This window comes from Thamnophis elegans, chromosome 11 (assembly GCF_009769535.1).
Source record: "Thamnophis elegans isolate rThaEle1 chromosome 11, rThaEle1.pri, whole genome shotgun sequence".
In the NCBI taxonomy this organism is placed as follows: domain Eukaryota; kingdom Metazoa; phylum Chordata; class Lepidosauria; order Squamata; family Colubridae; genus Thamnophis; species Thamnophis elegans.
Genome location: NC_045551.1, coordinates 43,487,849 through 43,514,968, shown reverse-complemented (window position 1 = coordinate 43,514,968; position 27,120 = coordinate 43,487,849). Strand labels below are relative to the sequence as shown.

Here is a 27,120-nt window from a genome sequence, read left to right as displayed (position 1 = left end):
TTTGTCATTTCACTTGTGTCCACTTGTGTCTAATTGTCTCCAGAATCTAGGAAAATAATTCTTACAGAAGCAGGACATGTACAAAACATTAAGTTTCTACAAGTGGAAAAATACAAATACAATGTCTTCTGGTCACCAAAAGATAATATGAACTGATCATAATAAATGATATTAAAGGTACAGCAGCTAAACCACCTTTGTGTTGTTATATAAACAAAGGACAAAGTTTTCCTATAACGATTACAAATTTGATTCCCAATTATAATTTTGGCTTCAATGGTCATATTCATTAAGTCCTAAATTGAGATTATGAAGAAATACAATGGAATATTAAATAAAAAAGTACCTAACTGAAATGACCTATTTCCAAGGTTACAAAGAAAAATAAGGAGGAACAAATATTGAAAAGAATAGCAAAAGAAAGAAACTATATCTGTTATGATTTTAAAAATCTACTGATTTAATTAGCTTCACTGTCCAGAAACAGTAAAACAAGATACTTTTGACACTTGTGTAAAGCTCATGTATTCTCAGATTCTGTTTACTGTTGGCCTAAGAAGAAAATAATTTACACATGTCACTACCTGTCATTTTACTCAATCTCATTTTATTCACAATACATGTACATTCTCAACCACATTTTCAACTGGAAAATGGTCAGTATCTTAGGCCACGCTAAATGCAAAAATGCTAAGGTATTCCTAGAAACTTGTCACTCAAGCATATCAGTCACCAACAGGCACATAGAGATAAAAAGCAGACACATTTACACACCATTCAAAAGAGACCATAAAAAAGATAGGCAGCAAACAAAACAACCAGAACACATCCTCTTCAGTAGCCAACTGAATTAAGCAGAGATTAACACATACAATAGCAGTTAGACTTATATACCACTTCATAGGGCTTTCAGCCCTCTCTAAGCGGTTTACAGAGTCAACATATTGCCCCCAACAACAATCCGGGTCCTCATTTTATCCACCTCGGAAGGATGGAAGGCTGAGTCAACCCTGAGCCGGGGAGATTTGAACAGCCAAACTGCAGAACTGCAGTCAGCTGAAGTAGCTTGCAGTGCTGCATTTAACCACTGCGGCACCTCGGCTCTTCTACAAACTATCAAACAGAAAATATGCTTAAAGGTAGTTCCTTGAATTCAGGGAACTACCAAGAAGAAAATCACACCTCCATCAACATTCACAGGGCAAACTACTTTATATAAACAAGGAGTAAACACCACACATGCTTGCACTGTTATTATCTCGTTGGCTATGTCTACAAACAAACAACCAAGCTCAGAGAGCATCAAGGACTTCACAGTTCAACCCTGAGCTATCTATTCTCTTTATTGATAACATATACAGTTGCTAGTTGCAGAGTTGATCATCTGTGTTAACTAGAGCTGGAAAATGCCCAGTGGACTCTGATGAAGAAACTGCCAATACATTTTAAGCTAAATGGAAGCAAGGTTTCTCAATCTTGATAAGTTTTAAGATGTGTGGACTTCAACTCCCAGAATTCCCCAGCCCAAAAATCCATATATCTCAAGCTGCCACCATTGAGAAATACTGATTTAGAGGAATGTATGTAAATTTTCCATGTTTGGAAAATTGGTTGGAAATATGCAGAAGAGACCTTCATCATGAAGTGGATAAACAATGGCTAAAATGATGATGATGTAAATTTTATTTATTAATTTTTATGTCACCCATCTCCCCTATAAGGTGACAAGTTTGAATACTGATTTAGACCAATGTATGTATTGTTTGGAGGTGTGGGAGTAGCCATTCTACATTCCTGGACTTCAGTCAGGCCTGCAACTTTCCATAGAACAAAAACCATAGACGTTAGCTGTCAACTGGAACATTTAATATGGGGGAGTGATTGCCTATTGCAAAATATTAGGCTATGCTCTCCTTCTTAATTATAGCATTTCAACTGTGTAAACAATACGCTACCTGATATCTTACATAAACTTTGACCTTCAAGTCCCACCAGACCGAAATGTCATAACTATAGCCAACCTTAAGGGAAATATGTTGCAAATTATCTAAATGTCACTGAGTTATTTGAGTGAAATTAATTAAAACTGGAAGCTAAAAAAGTTTGTCTCATGCAGCAGTTTGTTTCTATAATAATAATAAAGACACTGATGAGTCTTTTAAAGCAAATTTATTTTTATTCTGTCAAAGATTGCATGGATCAAGGCTATTTCTTCAGATGAATGGAGTAAATTTATCTGTCAAAATACACATTTTTTAATCTTCATGGTAACACAGTTTTATCTATGAGTAATCTTTCTTGTACTAAAATGATTGCATACATGGAATATTTCTCTGAAATGCAAACATGGTTCGAAATTGAAGATAAATAATCAAAGAAAATTCAAAGAAGGTACACATTTTGGTAAGAATTTATCCATATGGAGGAAATCAGAGTAAGTCCATGGTACACACCCAAGCAATGTGAAGAACTGACTATTCAACAGAACATAGATAAAAACCTAATATTGATTAACTGAGCTTTGTGTTAACACTCATCATGTAAGAACCAAATGTCTTATCAAATGTCTTATCAGTTTGAGAATAGAAGACATTTTAAATGGTAACATATTTTATGTCTATTTTTTTTAACCACTGAAGAACTCTATCTCAATTTCCTAATCAATACAGTATGGTACTGGACTTTATTATTATTTAATTTGAAATAATGTAGCATTGATAGAAGAATGATTACATGAAGAACAATCTACTCAACAGTGAAATAATTTTCAAGCTTACTGGAGATAGTGATAGCTAAAACTGTCCTTTCTTGGTTTAAAGGGAACTAGTTTATTTTATTTACATAGCTTCTAGAAAAATAATTTTCAAATCTATATTCACATACTGCTTCATGTCCTGGTGATTTCAAATGTAAAGAACTACCATAGTATATTATTTTAATTCTCTTTGAAAAAACAAACTTTAAAAGGCTTTAATTCTAAATTATCAATATTTTAATCTTTCTTTAGTATCACATTTTGTTACAAAGTAAGCCATTTACAGAGCTCAAAATGTTTAATAAAAACATTTCATATTTAATTATAATCCAGTGTCATTGCGTTCTATAGATCTCAGCTGCTCACAGTCACTTGTTAGCAAGCTGGGCAGCATATAAATTTAATACATAAAATAAATAAACTCCTGGATGAATGCTCTTAGGTAAGCACACATTTCCACTTTCAGATAGCTGAGTAATTAATGCAACCCATGAGCTGCAATAAACACCTTGCAATTATTCTAGAATATGAGAAGATGAAGCAGAGTCTTGGGTAAACTTGCAGCCAAACTTTTCAATTCCATTTTAATGAAATTAATGAAAGCATAGATATATGGAAATTGTAACACAGGCCCTATAAAAAAAATAAGATTCTTGTGCCAGCTGGAAAATATCACAATCACTCAGCTATGTACAAGTAATTCTTGACTTATGACCATAGTTAAGACCAGAATTCCAGCTACTAAGCAAGTCAGCTGCCAAGTGAGTTGCACCTATTTTATAACATTTTTGCCATACTTGTTAAGTGAACTATTCCAGCTATTAAGTGAAGCATGTGGCCATTAAGCAAATCCAGCTTCTCCCATTGATTTTGATTGTTGGAAGCCAACTGGGAAAGCCATAAATGGAGATCACATGACCCTTGGACCCTGCAACCATTGTCAAGCACCCAAATTGTGACCACGTGATTATGAGGATGTTACAATGGTTGTATGCATGAAGGACTGATTATAGGTCACTTTTCTCATGCTTTGGTAACTTTGACTGATCACTAAATGGATGGTTTTTAGTTGAGGGCTAATTGTAGTCCTTTAAAGTAAATGCCATGGAAGATAAAGGAATAAACATTTCTTAACAATTCTCAATAAAAGAATTCATGGCATGTTGAAATAAGCATGCTCATTCCCTGGGTATAATGTAAACCACCTTTCTTTAAAGGCAAGAATATTTAAATTAAGAAAAAATTAACTTAATTTCAGTTTTCTGCAACAATAACACAAGCTGCAAGTTGTAGATGCATATCTTACGTGATACTAATGTTTAGAATAATATAGACCTGGTGTCTTCCAGAAGTGTGCTAAAGGACATCAATTTGAAAAGGAACCCCAATGAAACATTAATTTTGAAGAAAAAACAAAAGCAGCCAAAACTTATTCTTGGAGGCAATTCAAGTATAATTTCAATTTTGGAAATACAAGAAAGTTGGCACCGTTTAAATTTTTATTTGGCTTCATTGCTTTCTAACACCACTCCTTTCAGCTTCTGATGGGAAGTGCTATCCAATATCATTAGGAAGGCTACATATTGCCTATCAAATACACAAATTTATGTAAAATATTTGTTCCAATCTGAAACGATTGCCTTTTAATTCACTCAAATCTGTTGAGGTTATTTTAGTCTGCAGTTGCAAAACATTACAATAATCCTTTAGGATTAAGCAACTTAAAGGCTAAAAGGTATAATGTCAGAAGGTTGCATGAGCTGTAGCTTATCCCTTCATTGCAGCATCTACAAGTCTCTTCCTAGGAATTCCTCAAGCCATATTTTGGGAGCTGATAAGACTATAAATCTCTTGTGTATTGTTATTTGTAAGAATGCTATTCAGACAACATAGGTACCTTAGACTAATGTTTTTCAAATTTGGCGATTTTAAGAAGTAATGGACTTCAATTCCCAGAATTCCCAAGCCAGCATGCTGACTAGAAAATTCTGGAAGGTGAGGTCCACAGACCTTAAACTTGCCATCTTTCAAAAACACTATCTTAGACCTTTCTTAGAAAATAAAATTTTAAAAACTGAGGCAAACTAAGCTAATGTGGTATGAAGTCCTGGGTAAGTTCGGAGCAGTTAATAGAGTGCAAACCTAGCTATTTGTCTTATCACTCTTATGATAAATTAGTGGTCTATTATTCTCCACAGTCACCTCACAGACATTTTCTAGACTACCATGCCCACTTCCACCTGAGGGAAGTCACTCTGATTTCAAGATTTCTATACGTAATAGTTTACTAGTCCAAAAATGTGGCCTTCCCTTGACTATAAAAATTCAGGGAGCAAAAATTGGGGAAAAATTAAGAGGAAATCTTTCCTCTCCTTTCCCTTTCTTTTATTTGGAGGTTCCCTTCTACAAAGAAAAACAAGACTGCAATGTATTTCTTTTAATAGTGTGCTTTAAAATGATACTTAAAAGAGTTAAAGAAAATCCATATTTTAAAATGTGTGAAATCAATCAATAAAGCTTGTGAAAGGTTAAAAGCCATCTACCAAGCCCTACACTAGGTATTACCAATTTTGCAGCAATTTAAAAATTCTTCAAGCCCCATATAATATTTTTGATGGGATACATTATTATTAATCAAGTATTATGAGGATGAATACAAATGCAAATTTGGCTTTTAAGACTAGTATCCACAGCTATCTGGCTAGGTTACTCTCCAAATATTCTGGATATGTTGTAATATGTCAGTGAGAAACATGACAAACTTGGAAATTCAGTGGAAACTCCAAACAGGATTGTAGCCTTATACAAATCACTCTTACTGGAAAAGCAATGCCACATTTGCAGCTAATTTTATGAGTTGCTAAACTCTTTTTATAGTAGATTATATTAAGTGGCTAATGAACACATTTAATCACTCATTATTATTTCATTCTTTCTGACTGAAAAAGAAATCTATAACTGCATAATAAAAGACATTGATTAAAGACTAAAAATCAAGAGAAATACTTCTATAGTTATTTTAAATTTATCCAAAAAATGTTAGTGAAAAATATTTCCCAATTACAGAGATTTTTGCCAGAAAAAAAATCAATACATTCTGCCTGAGATGCTTTTAAAGTAAAATCTGTATCCTAAATGTTAAGAAATATGCCCTACTAAATGTTTGTAAAATTCTGAATGTGGTTTGTACAATATATTGGCTATTGGAGTCTGATCTGATAATTCTGCTAACAACTTCCCATTCATGCTCCTTTTCTGATCCTCATAATAAATAATTATTTTCAATATTTGGGTGTACAAGTAGTAAGTGTATAGTTCAGATGCGTATGTGCCTTATGTAACTCAACAAATGGTGATATAGAAATTTGCTTTCCACTCAGTCATATTGTCAATCTATTAAAGTTATATATTGCCAAACTATTCTTTGTATACATGTATGGTAAGCTAAAGATGTAAGAGTCCACATCTGGAAAATTTGTGTTGTTTTATCTGAACTAGTAGTAAAACTCTACGATTTCAGAATAGGTGGCTCTATTTAGCAACGTTGACTTATATCCTGAAAACTAAACAGAGTCAAGAAGTAGTTACCACTTGCCTTGAAATCCTAAAGCTACTGGCTAAACTCTGGAGGCGGAGGGGTAGAATCTGGGAAGGAGGCAATGACAATGCACTTCCAAAGGAGCAAACAAACTGTGGTTAGGATTGACTCAAGGAAGTCTTTATCTTTACCTTGTTTGGAAATCCTAATGATTGATCTGGGCCTTTGGCATGCAAAGCATGTGCTCTATTATAGGGTGTGCTGTTTGGGCCACAAAAAAGCTACAGCATATACAAAGTACTAGTTTTCCCCAGCCTTCAAACCTGAAATGTTTTCCTTTATTAAATTAGCCTATTCATATTTCTCAACAACCAAGCCAAGGAAATTTGATTCATGTATTTGTAATCTGATTAATTACAAAGTGATTACAAACTAAATGTACATTGGTTCCAAGTCCTATAATAAATTAATATTTGATCACTTCTTTAAGCAGCATTTTTTGCATTTTTCCCCACACAAAAGATGGATCTTTCACATCATTCAGTATAGTTTTAGTGGCAACAGAACCACTTGAAAAGGCCCCAGTGGGTATCACGTCTGCAAAATTCAGAAATCAGTTCGAAGTCATTTTCTTAACACTATAAAAGAAAAAAAGTAAGGCCCAAACTTTAATAGCATCTCACAATGTTTTAAAAATTAGTAAGAAATGAAGTTCATATTCAGCACTTCCTTTAAACATTCAATCTGGATTGATTTTCTATCCCATACAACAAGTATGGGAGTGTGTTTGCAAATGTCCAATTTGGCAGTCGTATTAAGTATTTCCTTTAAATTCCTGGAAAATATGTTTTCCTTTCAAAATGTGACCTCAAAATATGTCAGTATCCTTTGACTAAACACAGCTGTTTCACACAATTATATAGAATGTTCTTTTTCTCAATACTTACACTGTAACTTAACTAGTATAATAGCACTTATCAAAAAGCAAACACACAAAAAATGAATAATTATTTTAAAAGCCATAGGGAAAAGGAAAGTATTATAAAATACAAATGACAAAACAGAATGCAGATCACATCTCATGAATAATAGGTTTGTGAGATATTACTTTCTGCAGTGCACATATTTCCTTTTTTCCCATCCTTTTGTAAAACAAATTTCTGAAATATAACATCCTGGAAAACATCCTTATGGAAAATGATCCAAAACATCAATTCTTTTCATCTGTTGGAAAGCTATAATCAGAGGTGGGTTCCTACCAGTTCGCACCTATTCGGTAGAACCGGTTCGTCAAATCTACCGAACTGGTTAGAAGAGGTTCCACCAGAGGACCCGGAAAGCAGGCCACACCTACAGAAGAGGTTCCAAATTTTTTTGAAACCCACCACTGGTCCTTGGATATGATTATTCTACACTATCATGCTCATATTTATAAAACTCAGTGCCTCTGTGAAAGGTAAGGATGACTACTGCGTTTGTGGTGCAATCAGAACATTGCGTGTGTTGGAGTTGTTTTAACGCAAACCAAAGATGCCTTTTAAAAAACAAGTTTACATCATATTCTTATGCATGCCAGTGCTGTGTGTGAGGTAATTTAAGGTGGTTCTGACAAGTGCCATTGGCATCTTCATATCTGGTCACGTGGGCGGCACGCCACTCCCATCCAGTCACATGGGTGGCAAGCCACTCCCATCCGGTCACATGGGCGGCAAGCCACTCCCACAAAGGAGGCCACACCCACAGAGTAGGTTCGAACAATTTTTGAAACCCACCACTGGCTATAATATTTTTAAAGGAGTATTCTAATTCATTTATATTACATTTTAATAAAAAAGATAAGTGTCTGGCACTATATGAGGATGGTATTACTGTGACTCCATTTGATTGCATGCATAGTCGTCAGCCATTCATTCATGGGTGACCCTTAGCCGCTCTATGCATCTGCAATCTCCATGCCGTTCTGTATTGCACTGCCTCCTTCAGATCTGCTATGTGTCCTTTACAGTGTCCAACAAGTGGGCATTAGAGTGGCTCCTTCTCCTTTTCCTATCACACCCAGCATGATTGAATTTTCGAGTAAGTCAACTCGCATGATATGACCAAAGTATAACAGCCTGTTTGGCAATCTTGGCTTCAAGTGATATTTCAGTCTAGGACTCGCTTGTTATTTTTGCAGTTCCTGGGATTCATAATAGTCACTTCCAGCATCATAATTTAAAGGCATCCATCCTTCTCCCATCTGCCTTTTTAGAGTCCAAGTTTCACAATCATAGGTAGCAATTTAGAAAAAATATTGCATGAATTAACCTGCATTTGGCTGTTTTAATTCATGCCGGACAATGCAATTCTTCCAATTGCTATGTGCCTTCTGATCTCAGGGCTGCAGGTACCACTTTGGTCAATTTTAGAGGCCAGAAGGATAAATTTCTTTACTGTTTTGATGGTCCCACCGTCGATCTGCACTCTGACCTGTGTGTTCTCTGCAGTTGTCATTATCTTTATGTTCTTGATGTTAAAGTGCAGTCAAAATTTTTGACTTTCACCTTTGACTCTCAGGATTAGCCAGTCCACATCCTTCTTGCTTTCTGTGAATAATGTTGCATCATCTGCATATCAGAAGTTTTGATATTTCTACCACCAATTTTAACCCCAATGATTCCTCCAAATGTGCATTTCTAATAATTATTTCTGTGTACATGTTGAATAGATTAGGTGACAGACAGGATGCAACCTTGCCAAGTGCCTTTTCCAATTCTGAACTATTTTGTTTCTCCATATTCTGTTCTTACAGTGGCTGCCTGATCAGAGTATAATGACTGAATGAGCTGGATTGCAAGCAAACAAATTAAGCTACAAGCAAAAGAAATTAAAACCTTGTCATTCCAATTAAAAAGCAACAAAACTATGTCCTTTCCAGAAAAATGAACATATTACAGACTTCATAAAGTTATATGATCAACAGAGAACAGTTTCAATATATGCCCAAACAAATAGCTCCAGTTGAAAAAATTCATACTGTTAGTTTAGAAACATTTTTACTAAAATTTCTAGAATTCTATAAAGAGCTGAAGTGGTGCAGTGGTTAAAGTGCAGTACTGCAGGCTACTTCTGCTGGCTGGCTGCTGACTGGAATTTGGCACTTTGAATCTCACCAGGCTCAAGGTTGACTCAGCCTCCCATCCTTCCGAGGTTGGTTCAATGAGGACCCAGATTGTTGGGGGAAATGTGCTGACTCTGTAAACTGCTTAGAGAAGGCTGTAAAGCACTGTAAAGCAGTATATGTCTAAGTGCTACTGCTATTGCTATTCAAAAGCAGATCATTAATTACCACTAGGTTCTAGAATCTTCAATAATTAAATGCTAAATAAAGAAGAAGCAATGAAGAAAATTTAGATTTTTTTTATTCTTGACCAGATCTTTCAGACACAATTACAATTAATGCCAATCAAGAGTTTCATTTTTTAAACCATCTCTTCAATTGAAATCCTTCAATGTAATATAAAGAATTCTGAATCCAGATGTTATTTATTCATTTTAGTGTATGCAGAGTTGAAACGTTACTGAAAAAATGGGGGGAAGTAAGAGAATGGAAAAGAAAGGCCAAGAATTCAGAATCAATAAACCTTGGTTAAATTCAAGCTAGACAAAAGTCTGTTCAAGCTGGATGGAGGAAGTTAAAATTGTACGATGAAAAGTAGACCCTCTAAGTCAGGGATTCTCAAAAAGTGGTCTACCAGCAAGATCAATCAGAAGGTCTATCAGAGGTTACCCAAATTCACTAGCTACAATCACTTGCTACTTCAATTGGGACTTTCAGCATTTGCCAACAATCAGTTGACTGTTGGTTTAGATGGGGCAGAAGTAGGAAGGCGAATTTCATTGTATGTGGGGAGGTCTTTAGCTATCAACTGGCTGGATAAATGTACAAGGCATTGTGGAGGCTTCCAACCATCAGCTGCCTACAACCCACTGGCCACTTCAACCCATCAGCCCCAACTTCAAATTGAAAATAATTACTTAATTTTAGATTGTGGGATATAAAAGTAAGTTAAAATGCAGGAGATGAAATAATATGTATAAATGCAATTTTTCCAAAATTGTATTTATTGATCCACAATTGCAGAAAGTTCCACTAATATGACTTATTGATTTCAAAGGCATTTAACCTGGAGTCAATTCCCTGTCTATTGTGAAGACTACAACCTCTGGTATTCTGCTAATTAGAATACTTGTATGTTGAGATACTCATTTCTAGCCATAGCCTCACTGCCTCTTCCCCTTAATTCCATTTGCACAAACTCCAGTCTTTTCCCATTAAATAGCCAAGGTTATTGAATGACATATGAATTATGGAGCACCCAAAAGAAAGGCAAGAACAATAAGTCAGCCTGACATGGGAAGAAAACCCAAAGTTCACATTCTGATAACACTAAGATGCTAGTTTTCCTCTCTATCCAAGCAGCACACAATGTCTTTATTCAGTTCGCCAACATCACAGTATGCCATGAGAAAAACATTTCACCACTAATGGTAGCATACAATGCTGTCTGTAACGTCTTCTAGTTATGTAGCTTGCCAAAATGGTTCAGTGGCCGTTGTTTATAACGGTTTCTGTTGAAAGAAGCTTGGAATTTGCAGAAAATTACAGCAAGCCAGAGCAATAAATCAGTTCATTCATTAACATTCAGTAAAGATATGTGTTTGATTCCAGGACTTCAATTTACACAATAGCAGGGGGAAATTGGCCAATTCTTCCTCCTTCTATAACTTCCAAGCACACCAAAAGGAATGAGAAGTTTGGAAACTATCATTCCATAAATATTAATATGCTTTTCATGGAAATGTGGTTACACGAAGTTCAGCTTGGTTTCTTCTAACCTCCAAGTAAGGAATACCAGTATAAAATCTCTGTCATCCTTTGTATAGTTAGAGATTTCCAAAACATCACAAATCAATAACAAATATAACTAGGGTATAAAATGCAAAAACACAAATCTAACACTATCTGGGCATCTGAACAAAAACTGTACCACCACATAGGTATTTTGTTTCTGCATACCACAATTAAATTAATTGGGCTACTAATCAGTTCTCAAATAATTTGGGAGTAATGTATCAAAAGCAGGACTGAGAAAGGAGCAATAGAACTTTCAAATAAAGAATCGTAAAGAAAGATTACCATATAAGTTGCATTTTAAGAGTATAAAAAAATTGGAGGTAAACATTTCACATGTATCATACTGGATAATGGAGCATTTAGAGTGACATCACCAGGCAAGAACACAAGTTTTCTAGCAAAAATTTATAAGGAGTGGGAAGTTAAGTTATTTTAACAGGCACCACAACTATTTGGCGGTTCTTAAACTGAGGACAGGAGAACAGAGATTAAATATGAAAGTCTAATGAAAGGGGGAAAATGATGTTTCCATTTACATTTGAATCTTGACAACAGGAAATAACTGCAGTGAATGGAAAAAACTAGAAAATAAACTAAGGTGACCATCACCATTCAAGAATCTGACCATCACTATTTATCCACATGAAAAGCAATACCAATTTTTAAAAAGACAAGAAACTCACTTCTGAACTGTAAATAATCCATAATGAATGTCAGTGTGAATCACATTGGGATGATAGAAAATACAGGTCAATGAAAGGATGCTAAAATACACAATTAAAAATAAAATCTAGATTATACATATATTTTCAACTACTTTCCAAGTCTTACAGCAGTTCACAGCATCAGGTCTTATTATTATTCCACAATATTTTCCACTAAATCTAACATTCCTGATTCATACAGGAAAATGAACAATTGTGTTTGGTTGATCCTTTTTTTCAAAAGAGAGGAAATATAAAGTAGCTGGGACTTAACAATTACTGGACAAATGTACTTAAAGAGCTAGCTAGGAACATATTCTTTATGCTATTAATTAAAGGTAATGCAGTTGCTTCAGCTAAGCAATTTTAAGTCCACTGAGAGTCATATCATTGGAAAGTTCATTTCCATGCTTATCTCTGTGGATCAGGAACTGGGCTAAGAATTCAATTACATGCCTCTTGGCACTACTCTTCTGCCTATTGTGCATATACATTAGTTAGAAAACATGCATAAAGTCCTATAAAAAAAGCTCAGTGTCACTTGTTTGTAATGTCACTTGTTTGAAATATGGGGGGAAATGCTGAACTTATACACAAAGAGTGTTGGGGAAGATAAAATTTCACATGGATTGCCATCACCTCTACATAAATTACCAATATTGAAGCATGGATCATTAACTCTGTACTGAGTATGTAATCCCATGGTGGATGTCAGCTGTCATTTTGAATCCTCTACAAATCCTAGAACAGTCCTTCAAGACTAAACATCAGCAGAATGAAAGTAACACTAGAAGGCTATCTGTATCATTCTTATATTACTAAGGAGAACTAAATACAAAATACTGGATCTCATTAGACAACAACCAGCTGGCTAGCTGGTCTTTGGGACCCCACGTGCATGCAGGGGTTGTGTGCACATGCACAGGGTGTATGTGTGCATGCATGGGGCATGTGTGTGTGGGGCTCAGCGCATGCATGGGGGCCATACACACTTTTGGCATTCATTCTGGAAAAGATTAGCCATCACTGCATATAGCTAGTCATGATTTTCATCTCCTTAGTCTTGCTATGTTTCTTTTGCTACTGTTGCTGGGAAGAGTAATGGTTTTAAGTATTAGTCATCAAAGCAGTAAGCACAAATCCATGTTTATGAAGTCATTTTAAAGCAAGATTCCAGGTCTGGTTTTCTGGAAGATTATATATTATAGTCAATGCAGATTCCAGTCCAATTAAACATTGAATTCAGCTACACTAATTAATTAATTCAGTTAAGCTTCCTTAAGACCCATGATACTACATTATAGGTAATCTGATTACATCAAAGTGCAGAGTAATATTTTTAATGTGAGTACATCACTGTTCGCCATACTTTTACTAGCAAAAGAGTTTGGAGAGACTGTTAAAACAGCATTATAATATTATTTAAACTGGGTCATAGCCAACATCAACAGCTTCTCCCAAGATTTATGTTGGATGCTTTACAACAAGAATGCATACCAAAAAATTTAAAATACAAATAACTAAATAATCCTAGGGCCTAAGTAGTTATCTTCTCATTCCCCAGAGACCTATTAATTTGAAAGTAACCTTGAGATCCTGACTGAAAAGCTCATTACATTCAGTGTATAATGCTTCCAGGTTAAAGAATGTCAAAAGCAATAATAAATGCCTTTTTTTTAAAGGAAGGGAATAAAACTAAACAATCTTTATTTTTCATATCAAAGTAAGTATCATCTATGTGTGAACCTTCCAAGAGGTGCTTTGCTTCAATCGTACCTTTCATTAAGCAATGTCTTGATAGGACTCTGCAAAGTGAAGTCCTTTCTGGCTTCCAGAGGAGTCAGCATAGTGCATGAAAGCAATTACTTTACTGGCCCTTCCTTGAGTTTCTGTATTTTGTCCTACAGAAGACCTCTGTCTCTTCATCACATCCTTTCACCCAAACGCAAATTCAATAGAGTCACTGGTTATCCTGACTTAGTACTTTCTTGGTTGCATATATAGCTACCTTTTCCGAAGGAATTTATACAGAGGCTTTCCCCTTGATTTTATTTTTGAAACAACAATGCTGCAAAATAAATTGGGCTAAGGAAGAGAGACTGACCCAGTCACATAGCAAATTGTATAAGGGAATTCAAGTCTAGGGCCTCTTATTTTTTCAAGAGGAAAAAAAGGGAATTTGTTTCAAAGAGATTCAAAACCTGTGTGCATTTTGGCTGTGAATAAACTAGCCTGCACCAACCTAGAAATTGTAGCCTTGTCTTGCTTTCAATCTTCTTTGTATCCAGTTTGTACTATTTTTGCCTATTTTGGTGTATGGGAAGTATCTTAATTATGGCAAACTGCAATTACACTGGCTTACTATCTAGAGGATTAATTCATGGAAGGTATCTCTGACATGCAGCAGTTATCATAACATATCAATTATTAAGGAACAGGGCTGCACAGAATGGCAATGTTCTGACCTAGGTTTCCTGATACAGTGAAACCCACACGATTAAGTCCAAAAACCCTCTTTTTATTTCAAAGGCTGTGAATTATATTCATTCACAGCCTGTAATGAGTTCCAAATAGTAGTAAAGAGTTCTACAGCAGGCTGCCAAAGTCCTTTGGGATAAGGCTGATAAGCACCCACCTTTATCTTCTTTGAAAATGCTGCCATTAAAGACTTAATTGGCAATTAGCTTGGCAAGGCAATATGGAGCAAAGAATCCAAACGTATTTTCAGAAGATAAACTGACCAGCATGAACTAAGTTGCTTCCTCGTGCGCCTTTGCTCCTCCTTTATGTCCTATGGAAGGGGCCAATCACCTCCAAGCCTTACTCCCAAGTCATCCCTTCTGTTTTAACTATTCTTGCTTTCTGGCAGCTCTGCACATGTGTGCACTGGGAACAGGAGAAGCCTGTTCCTCTGCCTCACTGCTGTCCAACTCTGGAGATTCCAGAGGCAGCACATAACTCCCAGATGGCCCTGACCCCGTCTCTGCCTTCGACATGGAGCCTGTCCGACTCTGCTGCGAGTTCCGTAGGTCGTCGTCGGACCACAAGAGGCAAAATGTATGACTTGCATTCACAGAATAGGCATATCAATGATAATACAAATACAAGCACAGCAAGTACCTTAATCCAAAACTTTCTAGCTATCCTAAACCTGTTCATAGATAGATGAGAAACATGAACTTCTTTGTGAAATTATTGAATTAACTGGATGCCCAATAGTGTTTAAAATTCCAGTATTCTTTAACCTACTATGCTCCAAATGTTGTCGGTCACACTGTTGGGGATGAGGTTGAGGTCAGATGAAGAGCATTCAGCTGAGAAAGAGTGAAATAGATAATATGGTTTCAGTGGGAGAAGAGCCAGCAGAGTTTTTCCACAGTCCTGTTGGACTATAGTGGCATAGAAGCCCCAGTAAAAAAAATAACATAAATGACAAATGTCAAGCAGCCAAAACATAATGCATTGATAATTTGCAAATGATACTAAGTTACCAGAATCTAATAAAAAAAGTATGCTATTTCTTGTCTCAATGCTTTTCCATTCTATTCATTTATCTGTAAACTTCCCAGAGTCACTTAGGTAAATAAAATATCCACTCAATCAGTTATAATTCACTAGGCACAGAATAATTGAGTGATAAGAAAATAGCTTATTTGTGAAGGATCTGAAAGTAGCTCACCTAATTTAGGAACTGTGTATCATAGTACAATTCATAATGTATACAGTGTCACCTGAGCTTCTGCAGATATTTGGACTTCAATTCTTATTAATTCCCATGCAATCTGATAACAGGAAGTTGTCCAAAACTTCTGAAGGCATCAAGTTCAGAAGGGCTGCCCAATGAAATATACTTCATTTCTACTGACATCTGAAATATATCCATGACTAGAATATAGACATGTATTCTAGTCCACTGCATGCAATTACAGGAATTCTTCCATTTTGTAACTTCCACCATTGTTCTGCTCAGTTTTCAAATCCACAAATATCATATATTAAATGCCTAGTGCAAATATCAATACATGATGTCTTTCACTAAACTGAAAGCTGTTGCACTTTTAATAGGCTACACCATTGCTTCCTCAGGGTAGAATGGTTTCTTTTAAAGGAAAGATTTGGCTTCTGGTCAACCCCTTCAAGGTGAAACTAAAAGGTTTCAATACCAGAAGCAGAATATAACCCAGTTCAGATTTTGCCTAATAATTAACAAAGCAGGGGACAATCCACCAGAAAATTCCATAAAACATTTGATTTATATTTGAGGTGTCCTGGCCTTGAACATCAAAAGCTTCATTCTGTCAGAAGAATAATTTGGGGTTCCAACAACAGCTGGGCCTGCGCAAGAATAAATAAAAATGAGATCCAGACAGCTGTGAGGAAAGAAGAAATATTTATTCCTAAAAGCAAAACAGTTTGCCTTTAGGGGCAGGATGCAGAGAAATGGGGCACAGCAGCAGAGTTTTAGAGGGGGAGCTTGTCCAGGGTGAAGTGTCTATGTGACACCTGAGGGGCATGGGGGTGTAGGTAGGTTTACTCTTGTGAACATGCATTTCCTGTGGAAAACCTAATGTAACTGTGTTTGCAGACCTTATCCTTTGATATGCAGATTGGATCTGGGTAACTTGTTTGGGGTTTGAGGAAGTTTGCTGATTTAGTTGATTAACTTAGTTTCAAGCTTGACTGCCAATTATCCAGCAAAGACACTTGATTCTCTGAGCATTGTGGATTCTGTTAATATTTCAAGGGAAGATGGAAACAGTGCAACGAAAAAAAATATATTTGGATATAAAACTTCTCACAAATAGTACGTCCCTTTGCTTTCTCCTGCCTGCCAAAAGCACTCAAGTTCCACACACCCACCTGGCCCCCAAACCCTCCACCCTTTACCTTGATTCTCTGTTAACACAGCCAGTTCTGCTCAGCCCCACTACCTGGGTCAATTCTGCCCTTCCCACAACACATTTTCTAACAAAGTCCTGCTCCGCTTCCCTTCCCAGGGGCGACAGTCGACCTTTCACTATGACATCAGGCAGACCCAGGTCAGGTTTCTCACACCCAGGCCAACCACCCTCACCTTCTCCTTTGTGCCCAGCCCCACCTGACTGAAGGGGGGGGGGGACAGTCGGGATGGTCATAAGTGTGTTTCTCTGCCTGGAGAGTGATAAGGTGTAAAGCAGGGCTCACCAATCTTTTAGACCCCAGTGACTATTAAATTCATCATTTTAAATCCCGCGGACCACTCATATGATTTTTTTAAAAATGGTAAGTCCTATTTAGTGCAATATAAAAAAATGCAAATAATTTTTCTGCGGACCACCAATATTTTCTAGCGGTGGTGACCGCTGGTGTAAAGGACTTGGGGGGGGGAGGGAAGGGGGGGCTCGGATGATGCCGCCCCCTCCTCCTCCACCGCCCACCGACAGTCTACCCTGCAAAGAGCAAAGGGGCGGGGAGAGGGAAGTCGGGGGAGCCGGGAGCGAAGGCCCTCCGCGCGAACAAGTTCTGCATCCCGAAGAAACAAAAGGCACCAACTTCGTAAAGAACTCTTTGCCTATCAAGCCCGGGGCGGGGCGGGGATGTTCTGGAGGGGGGGGGGGGGGAGAGACCAACGCAAACACCTTAGCCTGCTTAAAGCGGATTTCCAGGGCAAGAGATTTCTCTCCCTCCCCCCGCCCTTCACTACAAACACACGCCGCTGAAGTGTCGCCGTCCACTTCTCCCCGCCAACCAGCCCCCTCCAGGCGCGGCCCCGGAGCTCCCCCTCATCTCCCCGCAAAGCCAGCCAGCCAGCCGACGGGCGCCCCCCCCCCCCAGCCGCTTCTTCCCATTGTTTCCAAGTCCTCTGCGCCCCCCTCACCGTTCGCGGCGCTCCTCGGGCTATTTTATTCTTCCTTTTCCTTTGCTCGTTGTGGCGGCGCAAACAAGTCGGGGTGGCGGTCTCTGGAGGGTCCGAGCCATTAAAGGGTCCTCGAGAAGACGGAGGAGGAGGAGGAGGAGGAAGAGGGGGCGGGTGCGACGGCGGCAGCAGCAGGAGGGGACCGAGGTTGACACCGAGGGGGCGGCGGGACCGAGGTCGCCATGGCTTGAGGGGCGCGCGAGAAAAGCGAAAAAGGCGGCCCCGGCCAAAAGGGCGGGAGCGGGAGATGTCCAGCCGAGGCAAGAGCGGGGAAGCGGCGCAGCAGCTCCGGGTGGCTGTGGCTGCCGTCGCCTCCCGCTCCTTCTCCTCCCACTAGCGCTCCGGCCCCCGCCTAAAGGGGAGGCGGGGAGGGGAACCGCGGCGGTGTAGAGCCCCCTCCAGCGTCCGTGGGCGCGTCCTGCCCCCGCCACACGGCTCCGGCCCCTGCCTCCTCCTCCTCCCAGAAGCACAGTGCCGCCTCAGCCTTGAAGGGCCGGGTCTTTTCCCGTGGAAACCTCCTCTTCCTCCCGGAGGACCAAGCTGAGGGGCAGCCCGCGGAGGGAAAGGAAGGGAGGGGGCCGGGCGGACGGGCCGTAGCTGCTCCGGAGGTCCTTGAAACGGCCACGGTGTTTAGGTGTGCGTCTTTCGTGCGCAAAGAGGCGTGGCGGCGGCCACAAGTGTGCCAAGCTCTACAGAGGGGGCAGCGCGGGATGGAATCCGGTACAAAGAGGGAACAAAGGGAAACGGATCGGGACGGTCAGCGCGGGCGGCTCCGGCTCCCGCAGCCTGGCTGAGGACGCTACCATCCCCGGCAGAAACTCCTCACCTCTGCTGGAGGAAACCCGATCCAATTTTACTTCTATCGCTGTTGAAAAGCGGAGGTCGTTTACGTTGTGACACTCCCAGAATGTTACCAGGGGTCCAGAGTAGCGTAGCTTTCCCTAGGTGACGTTTGCCGCTTCTTTTTTTTTAGTTTCTACACCGACAGATCCTAGATTTATCAATCCCTGGGGGGGGGGGGGGTGTTTGTGTGTGTGTGTGTAGCTTGCCAAGATTTCCCTCCCGAACAATGATCTGTGATAAGAGAAAATTGCACTGGGTAGGAAATGGGAGGTGACTGAAAAGCAGCAGTGTCTGGTTTGAGAATGAGGCAGATTGATTCCCCCATACAAGCTTTATTGGCAAGCATGCATACTGAAGAATACTTTCAGCTATTTTATTTATTTATTTAAAGGATACATAGATGTAACTTCATAGCAGTACTGTGGTTACATTGTTTTTAGATTGTGCCAGGAGCTGTCCAGAATCCCATGTTCTTAGAATGGCAGTTCTAGCTAGCACTCACCAAAAGGTGTGGTGAAATTGTTTTGTTTTGTTCTCCTTAACAATGTCTGTCTGCAAAGAAGAATGGAAGAAGGTTGAAGAAAACAAAGTTTGCAAATAAAAAAAATATGATTCCTGAACCCATTGTGAAATTCCATAATTAAAGTATAATTGAAGCACATTTTCTTCAACTGAATTGGAAGCACCTTTGTATATTGCTCTAATGATTGGCTATTTAACATATATGTGTTTGCAAATGGTTATTAATTTTCCCTTCAATGAATAATAGCATCTCACCTTTGAGGATCAGTCAATTGCAATATAAATCATGCTTCATGACGAGGATGTGTAGCTTTGCTTGGCAAAATAAAAGGTCATTTTAGGCTGCAATTGAATGCCAATTTACCTAGAACTGTGATGGCGAACCTATGGCACGCATGCCGGAAGTGGCACACAGAGCCATCTCTCCAGGCATGTGAGCCATTGCCCGTTGCTCTCCTGGGTTCTGGTGCGTCAGCCAGCTGGTTTTCATGCACGTGGCAGTGACGGAAACCGGAAGAGCAGCCGCCCAGTGCGCATGCACACGCCGGGAAGATGATCTTCTGGTTTCTGGCACACGCATGCTTACCGACCACCTGGTTTTCTGATTTCTGGTGCACATACGTGCACAAAGCCCAGCTGACTGACATGCATGTGTGCACCAGAAACCGGGAGATTATCTTCCTGGCACACACATGCGCACCTGGGTGGCTGTTCTTTTGGTTTCTGGATGTGATGGTTGCTCGCTCCTGTTTCAGCATTCAATGCCAAGAAGGTTCGCCAACACTGAAGAAACATGCTACATCTGATTCCAATAAGACTTGTAGCTGAACATATATAAATTATCAACCAAAAATCTTGTTCACAACAGTTTGCAATGTCTAAACAAAATCAGGAACTGAAGAAAACAATTCTGATCCTGTTTTTAACACCCGATATACAGAAGCATCGGAGATAACACCCTATTGTTCAGCATATTATTGAAAACCAACTGCAAAGAACTCTTAAGTTCCACCCCCACTAGGGTAGGCAATAAAAAAACACCTGTTATGCTTAGTGGTTAAGGTGTTAAAATGTTAAAACTAGGAGTGGGGGCCTCATTCTCAGTTATTTCCACTTTACTTACAGAGTTGTGAGGAAAAGTGAGAGGGTAGGATATTTTGTACACCACTTTGAGTTCCTGAACCAAATGTGTGCTGCAAATCTAATAAATAAAATGGTAGCAGTTCAGGTTTTCTGAATACATGTTTTCTTGCTGGGAACATCAATGCTACTGAATTACCAGTCAGATTAGTTAGTGAGTGTTGGATCTGACAAATCTTAGGATTTTGCTTACACTTGCTTTCCCCCCTCTCCCCCACCCCAACCAGCTACTAATCTGCTTCACTGGGCCTATATGCAATTTAGCAATGACATCCTTTTGCCTGACTGAATATGGGTTGTCCTCAACTTACAACCATTTGTTTAGTGATCGAAGTTACAACGGCTCTGAAAAAAGTGACTTATGACTGTTTTTCACACATCTGTTGCAGCATCCCTATGGTCACGTGACCAAAATTCAGATGCTTGACAACTGCAGTTGTCATATTTATGACCATTGCTGTGTCCCAAGTCATGTGATCACTTTTTGTGACCTCACAAGCAAAGTCAAATGTGGAAGTCAGATGCACTTAACAACCATATTACTAACTTAACAACTGCAGTGATTCACTTAACTGTGGCAAAGGAGTTTGTAAAACGGGACAAAATTCATTTAACAAATGTTTTGCTTAGCAACAGAAATGTTGGGCTCAATTGTGGTTGTAAGTCAAGAACTATCTGCAACTAGATTTCCTAAAGGGGAATGTTTTTCTACCTTAACACACACTTTGTTTTGAATTGCACAGGTTTCAAAGAAGGAAAACTAGATTTTGGATCCTTATTTTTATTTATATGCCTTTATTTTGCATGCTTAATATTCTTGAATGTTCAGAGCAAATAACAATCCAGATCATCGTAAAAGCAAGAAAATTATCTGAAAATAATAATAAACTGTAATGTCTCTGGTCTCATATACATAAGTTCAAAAATAAATTTCTCAGTTGAAAAATAGCAAAGCCCCCATCAAACAGTGGGTTAACAGTTTTACACAAATTCTTTAAAACCAACTTCACCCAATGGCATCTGTTCTAGCTCTTTTCTTCACTATCCTAGTTTTCCAAATTATGTGATAATTCCATTATTCTTTCCATACACAAATCATTGTGCAAACCACTGCCCTATCAGTCCCTATCTGTAATCAGTAAATCATATACAATTTCTTCTGTTATAAATTTACTGGTTTGGGGCTTTCCAAAAACAACCTGGCACCAGAGCAGGTAGGGTTTACGCCCAGCTGTTCAACCTTGGACCAAGAGACAAAAATACTATTAGCTAACAGAAATAGCCTTACCAAGGCAGTCATTATGTGACTTTCATAGAATTAAAGATGGCCTTAGATTCTATAGCGAGATTCCAAAGAAAATCAGTTATAACATTGATTATAACCTTCTTAAATTAATATGACTATATTCAGAAAGTACAGTGCAAGTTAACATAAATTGTAAATGAGAACTAACTAAATCTATCCCTAAACTAAAAGTATAAAAGGAGGTTAATTCTAACCCCATTATTGTTAAATGATGTTAAAAGATATTAATGATGTGGTTGAAACCTTTGTAAACTAGAATTTTCCGCTGCACTATTTCCTATACTTCTCTATGTTGATGATACCTCCATACTTTCCATAACCCAGGTGGGACTGCTTGGATACCTTGAAGTATTCTCCTTATTGCGATAGGGAATGGCTTGAGGTCAATAACCCTAAACAAAGGTCTTAATGTTTTCCAGAAAGTGCTTCAAGTCACTGATCAGCTGGGAGATTAATGACAGACCTATTGAGAAAGTGGTGACCTTTAAGTATGCAGGCATTCACTTTCAATCAACTACTCACTGGATCAATCAAGCAACCTTCATGTAAAAGCCCCCAAAGCATCCTTTGCTATCATTAAATATGCATATCAACATGGTAACAGCTATGTACCAGGAGCTGTCAAATGATTTAAGACTAAAGTGCTGGGTTCAATGCTATATGGTACTTAGTTATTTATAACTATTGCAATATATGTGCATTCTTTGTAGTTGTAATTTTTGAAAATAGTCTTGTATTTAAAAAGAGCTGTAAAAATAGGATTCCGAATACCAGTCTGTGATATGAACAGGAAATTAATAAATGGGGAGAAAGCTTGCTTTAGAAAGATCTAAAACGAGTTTCCTTGAAGAATACAGAAGGCTCAATCTGTTGAATCAGTGCAACGTAAGAGGTAGTTATGGAAAAACAATTGGGCCTTGGAGATCATTGCATTTTAAGAGAGATATTCATAAAACCATGAAAGGACAATTAACACCTCTCTCCAGTGGTAACTAAAGTGTCTTGCCCTCATTGGAATTAAAACTGTTGAACCACAATAGAACTTTAAAAATGTGACTTCATGGCATCTCAATTATTTTATTGGCTTTTCTCATTTTCAAAACTATGCAGTTCTATTGTTGCCTTAGATCACGGGTGTCAAACTTGCCATGTCACTGATAATTGATAATGATAATAATGTATACAATGTGTAGTGTTATGATAAGTAATAATTGGATATGAATATTGAATGGTACACATGAAAGGAAGATTAGAAATCCTTTTGGAGTATATACAAAAGTTAATAAAAAAGAACTAAGTTAGATACAGTTGTTTTGATTAGGGGAAAAATAAGGACATAGCCAAATATATGTGTGTGTGTGTGTGTGTGTGTGTGTGTGTGTGTGTGTGTGAGAGAGAGAGAGAGAGAGAGAGAGAGAGAGAGAGAGAGAGAGAGAGAGAGAGAGAGAGAGAGAGTGAGTATAATATAAGGAATAGATGAAAATTGCCAACAGCGATTTGGAAAGGAGGATTGGAAAAGTTTGATATTAATATTATGGATGTTTAGCTAGAATAGGACATAAGGATTCAGTGTTATTGGAAGATTTTATATTAAATGTTTTATTTCATTTTTCATTTTCATTTCATACAATCACATATATACTGTGCATGATTGAGGCCATATAACATTGAGCAATACACAACCCTCCTTGTATTCCCCAAAATACAAAACCAACATAGCGCTTCAACCCTCCATACACCCTTTCTTTCTCCCCCCTCCAACTTTCCTTTCTCCCCTCCAACATTCCCCTCTTCTACTTCCCCTCCCCCTCTAACGCTCCTTTCTCCCCCTCCCTTCCATCTCACCCTCCTTCCATTCCCCTCTCGCTCCCTCTCTACCCCTCTCTCTTCTTTCCCTCTACTCCTCGCTTCGGTGTATTTCTACTATTCATCGATATATTCAGCTTCTTATTTTATACTAAATTTTTTTTTAAAAAAGGCAACAGTATACAAGTGCATTCATGTTGTTTTAAAAACTGGAACAAACTATATTTCCCCCCTCCCCCCCCCCCCTATGATCCCACCTCCCTTCCCCCCTTCCGACTTCCCAGAGCCCGTACCCGGTATAGCTTTTTATCAAACACAGTCTAGAATGTATTAAAACCAAGTAAGTTAAAAGAAAAAAGAGGTAATTAAAAAAAAACAGGGAAAAGAAAAAAGAATAAGAAAGAAAAAGTCAGTAAACTCTCTGCATTGAACTCAGCTTCTTATCATTGCACAAACTTAAGCAGTTTACATCGTTCCTAATCTTAATTAATTAATTACCTGCAGGATTTCAAAATATATTAAAACCAAGTAAATTAACCAAGTAGGATTCTTCTCTAGCTAGGGGCCTTATCTCTTTATCTAAATATCTATCTGTTTCCAAACCCTTAATTTGTCCCCTTTATGCCTCCTTCCTCTATAATACGATTTAGACACATCTCAAATTCTTCTCTCGGTTTCCTCTTCCAACTCTTCTCGTCCCTGCCTCTGTCTGTATCTATCTATCTCTCTATCTCTCTATCTCTCTATCTATCTATCTATCTATCTATCTATCTATCTATCTATCTATCTATATACGCATACACACACACACACACACATATATATATATATACACACACATATACATACACACACACACACACACACACACACACACACACATATATATATATATATATATATACATATACATATACATATACATATACATATACATATACATATACATATACATATACATATACATACACATACATATATTTTATATTCATCAGTACTCCTCTCATATATGCCCCACCTAGATCTCCTACAAACTCCCTGGATATATCCTTATTCATGTTCCGAACAGTCTATTCAGATAACAATTTTTACAATCATCAATATGCTTTCCGTATCATAATAAGCTCCCATTCGACCTCCAATACCCTCCCGCCTACACCACACCTCCCAACTCCATCCAAGCTGGGCCGCGATCCAAGAGAACCCTCACCGCAATCTCCGCCCTCCTCACCCTAGAAAATAAATCATCAGTGATTTGTATAAAAATTCAAAGTTATCCATCAAGTCTTTTTAGATCCCATACAATATATCTTCCAAAGAGATCCGCATCAGTTCATTCAGCCTTAATGTCTCTTCTTCAGTATACAACTATACCATTTTTTTTTGGGTAGCAAAAGTCACAAAATATTAACCAAGTTCGAAATTAAGCAAATATTTTGGATCAGTTAATTTAATATAATTTTCTTACAGAGAAGTTATATCGTTTTTGAGCTGTTTGAAATAGCAAAATATTTTCTTTCTCTTTTATAATGAGTTCAGACATAACTCCTTAATCAATGGCCGATGATCATTGAGGTTGCTGCAATCCACCTTATTTTCCCATTCGTCTGGCAGACGCACGGCTAGGTCCTTGTTCTCTGGTCTCCTGCCCTTCCGGAAGGGGAAAACGATACTTCCTGTCTTGTAGTTGTGTGTTTTGTTGTTTCTCTTGTCCTACTCTTTGTCTTTCTCCAGGTCCAGATGATTCAGGATGTCCCGCCTTCAGGATCTTATAATAGAAATCTCGGGCTTCCCATACAGAGTTGAGACGATATTTTTGCTCACCGAATGTAATTATAATACCAAATGGCACATCCCATCTGTACTGTATCTGACGATTTCTGAGTTCTTTGACTAGAAAGGCGTAATCTCTCCTGGCTCTTAACATTTGGGGTGGTATTTCTTTGAAGACAATCAAGTCCTGTCCGCCAATTTGTAGCCTGGTATTATAAAACTCTTGTAATATCGCATTTCTAGACTCTCTTGTAGCAAAGTATATAATTACATCTCTAGGAAGCTGTCTCTGTTTTGCCGTCCACGAATTATGACGATAAATTTTTTCGATCTGCCAGTCAAAGTTGATTCCCGGTCTTCCCACCAGACGACTGAAGACCTCTGAAAAAATATGTTTCAAGTTCTCCTGTTCGTTTTCGCGCAGTCCCCTAACTCTTAATGCAAGCTCCATCTTTTTATAATTTATCATAACAAGTTGTTTTTCTGTATTTTCAACTTTTTGTTGCATCACTTCAATTTTGGATGTCAGGTTGGTGTTGGCTTCCTCCAGAAGCTCAAGCTTATCTTCCATTCCAGCAACATACTCTGTCAGTACAGTTACAAGTCCTACCATATCAAACGTCCTTCATCATAAAATATACCAAAATTTAATACATAACCACATACTGGCATTTTATTGTTATTGGAAGATTTTAGAAACATTAAATAAAATGCCAGTATGTGGTTATGTATTAAATTTTGGTATATTTTATGATGAAGGACGTTTAAATAATTATAGTCAAATAAAAATGGAGGTATAAGGGTAACATGTATAAATATTTGAGTTAAAATACTTGAGTTAATATGAATTATGCCTTATGGCTGTGGAAGAGATGCACGAAAACCTTTTGTAACCAACTGATACACTTTCTACAGTATGTAAAGAAGGAAGATTTTATGTGTTGTTTTGAAAATAAAAATACATTCTATTAAAAAAAAACTTGCGGTGTCACATTGCTGTCACATGATATTTTCCCCATTCGCAGTGTTTGGGTGGGCGTGGCCTGTACATGACATATCAATCTCGCGGGCCACCAGTTTGATATCCCTGCCTAGACAGTTGTCATTTGTAGTGATTGAAATGTCCATTAGTTCTAATGAAATTGTTTTTTTCTTTGTTGTTCTTACATGGTCCAGTCTTCATCCTGAGGTGAAGATGAACCAAACTTTTTGATGTTCGTATTGTATTATTTTGTATTGTTGTATTTTCCTTGTAAATCGTCTAGAATCTGATCCAGATGGTGTATACATTTCTGAAGTAAAACTAATTTCTACTTCAAGTTGAATTTGAGTCCTGATAACTTAATACACATGTAGTATTTACTTATTCTTGATTTGTTACTTGTTGCCTATCTTGCCATGCGGCTACTCTAGGCAGCTCACAGAAATGATGTGCTACTGTCTTCTTCCTGAATATTCTTCAACTTCCCGGTTTAGATCAGGAATTTTTTGGTTTCTCATTCAGAGCCAACCCTATTTAGCTTCCAAATTTAGGTAGGGCCACCAGAGATGAGCTAGTCAGTTCTTCCAAAGGTTAAGGGTGAAATAGCTCTCTCTCTCCCACCAGCAAAGTTAACTTTGGATCCCAGTATCAGTTGTCAGGTTTTATTCTGTCCCAAAGGGTCTACTTTGTCCAGGTGTGCGAACAGCAACATAGTTGTTATAAAATTTAACAAGGCATCTTGTGGATATAACTGGAGTGAAACAAATCTGTTCCTGCTGTCCAGTTGGCAAAATCCCATTTTTACTTATTTTGTCGATCCTCACATTTTATTGTAGTGGAATATTTAGCCAGAGATTCTTAAAGAAACATTTTGTTCATTCATCTATATTTTCCATACTGCATGATAGTATGGAATAGGATAGTGTTCTTCCAAATAAAGTACCTCTCTTAAACTGCA

General features: G+C 38.1%; 1 protein-coding gene across 4 annotated transcripts in view; it reads right to left on the bottom strand.

Annotated features, from left to right (window-relative positions):
* Positions 1–18,351, bottom strand: part of FARP1 (FERM, ARH/RhoGEF and pleckstrin domain protein 1) — a 144,840-nt gene extending 126,489 nt beyond the window's left edge. For 3 of the 4 annotated variants that reach the window (XM_032226665.1, XM_032226666.1, XM_032226667.1), the window contains exon 1: positions 17,752–18,351. The gene's annotated coding sequence lies outside the window, so the exon portion shown is untranslated. The remainder of the gene's footprint in view (positions 1–17,751) is intronic. The other variant, XM_032226668.1, reaches the window with a different exon arrangement.
* Between the last annotated feature and the right edge of the window lie 8,769 nt (positions 18,352–27,120).